Source organism: Dermochelys coriacea, chromosome 27 (assembly GCF_009764565.3).
Source record: "Dermochelys coriacea isolate rDerCor1 chromosome 27, rDerCor1.pri.v4, whole genome shotgun sequence".
NCBI lineage: Eukaryota > Metazoa > Chordata > Testudines > Dermochelyidae > Dermochelys > Dermochelys coriacea.
In genome coordinates this window covers 16,269,787-16,277,667 of record NC_050094.1, presented here as the reverse complement: position 1 = coordinate 16,277,667, position 7,881 = coordinate 16,269,787, and the positions used below count along the sequence as shown (strand labels likewise).

The 7,881-nt window shown below is 42.2% G+C and overlaps 1 protein-coding gene across 4 annotated transcripts in view; it reads left to right on the top strand.

The window, feature by feature from the left end:
• Window positions 1–473: 473 nt before the first annotated feature.
• Window positions 474–7,881, top strand: part of MPP3 (membrane palmitoylated protein 3) — a 61,019-nt gene continuing 53,611 nt past the window's right edge. For 3 of the 4 annotated variants that reach the window (XM_043503564.1, XM_038385679.2, XM_043503563.1), the window contains exon 1: window positions 475–940. The gene's annotated coding sequence lies outside the window, so the exon portion shown is untranslated. Of the gene's footprint in view, window positions 941–7,881 lie in introns of all 4 variants that reach the window. The other variant, XM_038385680.2, reaches the window with a different exon arrangement.

The window sequence follows — 7,881 nt, the reverse complement described above, 5'->3', positions numbered from 1 at the left end:
CATAAATGCTTCCTATTGTACCAAATAACATTGTTTCACTATTACCTTGTCCTCCCAACTCATCTGTTCGAATTTCTCCACCTGTTATTTCTTGTCATATTATACAAATTATAAAGTGTTGGAGCAAGAACTCTTGTGTGTGTATAGCATCCAAAACAATGGAACTTTGCTCCCTGAATGAGGCTTCTAAAGTGTTACCGCAACAAAAATAATTTTAAAAGTCAAATTTTTCTCATGGTAAAAGTGCATGTTGTCTTCATTCATGTTTTCCATAGTCACCTTCAAAAAGAGCCTAGGCCTGGAAAATTTCCTGCAGAAAGCCAAATGTTTTGGGAAGTTTTGGACCACAACAATTCAAAGGGAAAACCAGAGAGAAATATAAACATTATTATGATCCCATTGTACCCCTAGGAGCTCCACCCTGAAGGGATCACTTGTATCTGAACATTGAATAGACTTAAAGCCTGCATTGTTAATGGCCTAAATTCATCCATGGCTACAAGAGGTGAAAGCAGAGTGTAGTTCTCCCACAAGCCCAGGTTCTTAGCTTTGCCCTATTTCCCTGCGGAAGGGAGGCGACGGATTCTGTGCCCGCCGGATGGCGCTGTGGGCTGGCACCATTTCCTAGGAACCCCGGGGCATACCCTGATGCCGCACATCTGGGCGGAGCTGGCGCCCCCTTCTCCCCCGTTGAGGATTGTGTTCTCCTTTAATCCGCGCAGCCACACAAAGGGACGGGGGGAGGCAGCCCCCCCCGGAGAAAGGGGATGCAATGGAGGTGGTGCGTGCAGCTCCGGTGCTCTAGGGGCGCATGAGCGAGGCGCGCACGGGGCTAGAGAGACGCAAACACAGGGGATCTGCTCCTCTCGCCACGGGAGGCAGTCCGCCGCCTGAGCACTGCGTTTTGGCCCCCGCCGGCAGGCAGCTCCGGGCCCCGCAGGTAACAACGCCGGGCGGCTGCATGTCCCTGTGGCCGCGGCAGTAGCGCGCTCCCCTCCGCGAGTCTCCAGCAAAGACATCGGGGGAGGAAATTCCGTTGTAGCGCAGCAGGCGGGGGGCTGGCCGGGCCCTGCCTATGCCCCGCTCGGGGAGGCTGGCCCCCGCTTGGCCCTCGCTCCACCTGCCAGCTCCGGACGCTGCAGGGGCAGACGCCTGGGAGCTCGGTTGGAGGATGGGCACATGGCGCTGGAAGGCGGGGTGAGGGGCATACCTGGACCTGAGCGATTGCACGGAGGGGCTCTGGCTTCTCGCTGGGGGAGGGTTGTGAGGGTTCTTGCCTGTGCCAGGTCGTGGGGGCATTTCTGCTGCCTCAGGGCAGCAGTATGACATTGGGCCAGGCGAGGTCAGTGCACAGCTCATGCTCAAGCAAATTGGTAAGCGGGGTCTAGTGTGAATGTATCGAGCATCTCTCTATACAGAGGGCCAACTTCATCTGCCCAAAGAGCTGAGGAATTCAGCAAGTGAAAACAAAGATGGAGCGTACAGGGCAAGTGGGCTGGATTTTTTACTCTTGTTTATTTTAAGCCAGCCGGTGGACATCCTCAGGTACAAAGAGGCAGCAGAAATGTGCTTGTGCTGAGATGAAAGGAAAGCATTAGCAATACCAGTTCGTTTAATTCATAATCCGGTTTCCCCAGAGACTGCAAGAGGCTGAGCTAATTAAAATATAATTAAAGGTTTAAAATTATAGTGGGTGCCTGCATTAAGGGGAAATTATTTAGATTATGTTAAAAATAAACTGAGTAGTTCAGGTTAGTGTTATCAGAAGATCTTGAAGATTCAAGCCCTGCTTGATAGGTGTCAGTTTTTATAAAACAAACTGCTTGGTTTCTTGCAATTTCACTTCTTTTATGTGTTTATATATCTTTTGAGTTATCTGGCCTACTGGCTATTTTAAGACACCTGTCTCTGTTGTATTTAAGCACCAAACAAGGCATCACATTATATAACTGTACTCTGGGGATTTGAATAGTTAATTTTTTTTTTCAGTGCTCAAAGGACTTCTTGCTTAATACAACAGTAACTCAGACACAATTTTTTTTTTATTTCATTACACTGTAAAATACTATACTTGAATCCCATAATTAAGTAAAAGGTTAGGTAAGCCATGCTTTGAATTTTCTTGGTAGACAAAAGTATAATGTCTCCAAGAAACTGAAGTCCTGCGTAACAGCAAACAGTTATGAAGTTTCCAACACCCAAAATTTTATAATTCATATGCCTTTCCTGACCTATTATAGGTAGTGATTTTCTGGAAAAATGTTGAAATGCAATTGTTTTTGAAAAACAATCTATCTTGGAAAATATGTCCACAATACTGATGCTTCATTCCATATTAAGCCACAAACCAAGTTTGGAAACTATATAAACATACTAGAGCAAAACCAATTTCTAATATAGTTCAGCCATCCAATGTGGACAGGCCAAAAAATGTCAGAATCCTATTTAAAGATTCTGTTTGATCCACCCACTACAGGCTGACTAATCTTGAGTTGAAGCAATCCAAATTCTGTTTCTTATCCAGTATGGATAGAATTTAAAGAGTCCTCTCCCTAAGCCATGAAGCTGGTCAAACCTTCTGCCCCAATAATAACTGAGCAGGAATAAACTTAAAAATGAATTTAGGGTTTTGGAGAGTGCCCAGTATGAGAGGAAGAGTGCTTCTCAGTGAGTTTACACCTTCAGTGTTGAAATGATACACGTGTGTATTGTAATTTGTATGCTCAAAACACTAAATTGTGCCTAAATTTATTAGTGACCTAATAGGCATAGGACTGAACCTACTAGCTGGAAACCAGTATTAGGACGAGAGGTGCTCACCAGCAAAGCCCAGGGGGAGTGCAGTTGGATGGTTAGGGTATTGAACTGGGAGACCTTGCTATTTCTGCCAGACCTGGTTTCCCAGGTCCAGGCTGAAATTTCTGATCAGAACAAGTGAGACCCACCCACACCAGAATACTGCAGCTAATTGCCCAGTGGTTAGTGTACTCACATGGGAGGTAGGAGCTCCCGATTCAGTCTCTGCCTGATTCAGACCAGAGACTTAAACCTCAGCCTCCACGTCAGGTGGGCGTACCATGGATTTATTTATTATCTGTCCCTTTCCTAATTGTTCCTAACATTCTGTTAGTTTTTTTGACTGCTACTGCATATAGAGCAGATATTCTCAGAGAATGATCCACAATGACTCCAAGATCTCTTTCTTGAGTGGTAATAGCTAATTTAGACCCATCATTTTGTATGTATAGTTTGGATTATGTTTTCCAGTGTGCATTACTTTTTATTTATTGACATTGAATGTCATCAGCCATTTTGTTGCCCATTTATAAAGGGATCTCACAAAACTGAGTAATTCTTTGCAGTCAGTTAGGACTTAACTCTCTTAACTCTTAATTTTATATTGTTTGCAAACTTTGCCACCTCACGGTATACCCCTTTTTCTATATGCTGAACACCACAAGTCTCAGTACAAATCTCTGGGGGACACCACAATTTACCTCTCTCCATTCTGAAAACTGACCATTTATTCCTACCCTTTGTGTCTTATCTTTTAACCAGTTACAGACCCATGAGAGGACCTTCCCTCTTATTCCATGGCAGCTTACTTTAATAGCCTTTTGTTAGGGACCTTGTCAAAGGCTTTTTGAAAGTCCAAGTACAATATATCCACTGAATCACCCTTGTCCACATGCTTGTTGACTCCTTAATCGAATTCCAATAAATTGGTAAGGCATGGTTTCTCTTCCCCCAACAAACTGTGTTCATCTATGTGTCAATCATTCCATTCTTTACTGTAGTTTAAATCAATTTGCCTGATACTGAAGTTAGGCTTACCAGTCTGCAATTGCCAGATTCACCTCTGGAGTTTTTTTTTTAAATTGGTGTCACATTAGCTATCCTTCAGTCAACTGGTACAGAAGCTGATTTAGGTGATAGGTTACATGCCACAGTTACTAGTTCTGCAATTTCATATTTGTGTGAATATCATCTGGTCCTGGTGACTTATTACTGTTTAATTCATAGAAGATTAGGGTTGGAAGTTACCTCAGGAGGTCATCTAGTCCAACCCCTTGCTCAAAGCAAGACCAACACCAACTAAATCATCCCAGCCAGGGCTTTGTCAAGCTGGGCCTTAAAAATCCTGAAGGATGGAGATTCCACCACCTCCCTAGGTAATCCATTCCAGTGATTCACCACCCCCCTAGTGAAATAGTTTTTCCTAATATCCAATCTAGACCTCCCCCGCTGCAACTTGAGACCATTTCTCCTTGTTCTGTCATCTGCCGCCACTGAGAACAGCCTAGCTCCATCCTCTTTGGAACCTCCCCTTCAGGTAGTTGAAGACTGCAATCAAATCCCCCCTCACTCTTCTTTTCTGCAGACTAAATGAGCCCAGTTCCCTCAGCTACTCCTCATAAATCATGTGCCTCAGCCCACTAATCATTTTCATTGCCCTCCGGTGGACTCTCTCCAATTTGTCCACATCCTTTCTGTAGTGGGAGACCCAAAACTGGACACAATACTCCAGAGGTGGCCCCACCAGTGCCAAATAGAGGGGAATAATAACTTCTCTTGATCTGCTGGCAGTGCTCCTACTAATGCAGCCCAATACACTGTTAGCTTTTTTGGCAACAAGGGCACACTGTTGACTAGTACCCAGATTCTCATCCACTGTAATCTCCAGATCCTTTTCTGCAGAACTGCCACTTAGGCAGTTGGTCCCCAGCCTGTAGCGCGTGGGATTCTTCCATCCTAAGTGTAGGACTCTGCACTTGTCCTTGTTGAACCTCATCATATTTCTTTTGGCCCAATCCTCCAATTTGTCTAAGTCACTCTGGACTACCTCAGTTTATACCCTAACACTCTGGACCCTACCCTCCAGCATATCTACCTCCCCCCCCCGCCCCCGCAGCTTAGTGTCATCTGCGAACTTGCTGAGGGTGCAATCCATCCCATCATCCAGATCATTAATGAAGATATTGAACAAAACCTGCTCCAGGATCGACCCCAGGGACGCTTTGCTTGATACTGGCTGACAACTAGACATCAAGCCGTTGATCACTACCTGTTGAGCTCGACTATCTAGCCAGCTTTCTAACCACCTTATAGTCCATTCAGCCAATCCATACCTCTTTAACTTGCTGATAACAAATTTATCAGTTTGTTTCCAAACCTCCTCTGTTGATACTTAAATCTGGAACAATTCCTCAGATTCATCACCTAAAAAGAATGGCTCAGGTGTGGGAATCCTCCTCACATCCTCTGCAGTGAAGACTGATGCAAATATTCATTTAGCTTCTCTGCAATGGCCTTGTCTTCCTTGAGTGCTCTTTTAGCACTTTGATCATCCATTGGCCCCAGTGATTGTTTGGCAGGCTTCCTGCTTCTGACGTACTTAAACAAAATTTGCTGCTGTTTTTTGAGTCTTTGGCTAGTTGCTCTTCAAATTCTTTTGTGGCCTGCATAATTATACTTGACTTGTCAGAGTTTATGCTTCTTTATATTTTCCTCAGTAGGATTTGACTTCCAATTTTTAAAGGATGCCTTTTTGCCGCTAATGGCTTCATTTACTCTGTTGTTCAGCCATGGCAGCCTTTGTCCTCTTACTATTATTTTTAATTTGGGGTTATACATTTAATTTGAGCTTCTATTATGATGCTTTAAAAAAGTTTCCCTGCTGCTTGCAAGCTTTTCACTCTTGTGTTCCCTTTAATTTCCATTTAGTTAGCTTCTTAATTTTTGTGTAGTTCACCTTTCTGAAGTTAAATGCCACTGTGGTGGTCTTCACTCCCCTCCCCCATATGTTAAATTTAATTTTATTACGGTCGCTATTACTGAGCGGTTCAGCTGTATTCACCTCTTGGACTATATCCTGTGCTCCTCTTAGGACTACATCATGAATTGCCTCCCTTTGTGGGTTCCAGGACTGTCTGCTCCAAGAGGAGCAGTCATTATTGGTGCTTTTCAAAAATCTTTGTGAGTGTTATAAAGTTTAGTTGTCTGAATCTAATTATATTGGCAATATCCGGGAGTAACAATAGCTACATAACTTGCTTCCCAAACTTGATATCCCAAATAAACAACTTCCTTACTATTAAAAAACCCAACCTGAACTTTTTTTGTGTTGTATTCTGAAAGTCAGCAGACTCTGGCTAAAATGTAAACACTGCCCAGTACTTAACATTGCAACTGACAGAACCTCAAACCATGAACTTTGAAAATTGTTCAGGCAATGAATTATGCCAATGTACACAAACATAGAATTTAGCTCCATATGTTCAGTACTGCTTGAGCAGAAAAAGTGATTTGCTATATTACCAGTTCCTACAGCAATCAGAGTTGAATTGAACTGATATTATTTTGTTCAGCCCTCAAAATTTAAAACATTTACAAGATCTTTAGGTTCCTGATTACAGGTGCGTGTCTGCAAAAGCAAACAAGTGTACCTTCATGATCTTTATAAAAACATTTTGAATCAGTAGTTAGGGTAATGCTCAAAACATCAATTTTCTAATGTAGAGGTTAGAAGTTGTTTTTTTTTTTTCTTATGTAGTTTGTGTGGTGGTTCTTAATAGGCCCTCGGTATTTTAACTGGATTTTATAGCTAATATTTATTAGTGCTGTTGAAATCAGTTGTATGCAGTATTGTTGCAGCTGTGCTGGTCCCAGGAGAGTAGAGGGACAAGGTGGGTGAGATAATATCTTTTATTGGACCAACTTCTGTTGGTGAGAGAGATGAGCTTTCCAGCTTACACTCGTCTCTCTCTCTCACCAACAGAACTTGGTCCATTAAAAGATATTACCTTATAAACCTTGTCTCGTTGATATCAGTTATAATTTTAATTTATAAAGTACTCTTGGAGAGATATGTACAATATACAGTATATATTTTAACATGCTAGTTTATATGCAGTATGTGAAACTCTACTGAGTTGGAGTGAAATTGATTAGCACCTCAGTGACAGACTGCAAAATGTTCTGCAGCATGCCAAAGAGAAGAATCTGAAATTGAACAAGAAATAAATTCCAGATTTCACTGAACGAGTAGAACACACACTCAACAAAGGAGTTTACTTGGGCCCAAGAAAGGTGGCGGCAACTGTACAAATGAAGACTCCAAAACAAAGAAACCTTAAAGATTCATGGGCATGTTAATCTAAGCATATTGATCCCAAATTTGTTAAATGTTCCACTCACAATGCTGAGTGAGGATAGTAGAGAATGACAAAAAGATGATTGGCAAAACAAGAGCTTTTGGAAATAAAAATAACTTGTTACAGTCACATCTTCACTCAAATACTCTGAGATCAGCAAAGAACCTATGGTCTCAGTTGATGTAAACTAACATGGGTAAGGGGCCTGTCCTGCAAGATCAAGCACTTGCTTCTAATGCACTGGCTAACCTAAAATAGAACTATGCCCATATTGAAAAGAAAAGCTAGCAATTGTTTCAGGTAGTGAGCTGTCCCAGGAATGTTTATGGGAGAAATAAGGCTAGGTAGAAAATGATTATAACCAATCACAATAGAGAAATTATTGCACAAAACACTGCCTAGACTTAAAAAAAAATTATCACTAAACTTCTTGTCCAATGTGAAATGCAGGCCTGGAAAGGTCTTCTTATACCAGACGTTTTCAAAGGAGTTTGAAGTAAAGACTCACACAACGCATTTCCAGAACAGTATTTGAGAAGCTAAAACAAGAAACACAAAATGCCTCAGCTGAGCCTTACAACAACCTCAGAGAATAAATTTAAATTGATGACCTACAGAATTAGCCCAGTCACCTCCAACCATACTTTTTTGTGGGTACTGTAGAGATTAAATTGTTGCATTTGATGGATTTCTCTATCGATGACATGTCATAATACTTACAGCAGGA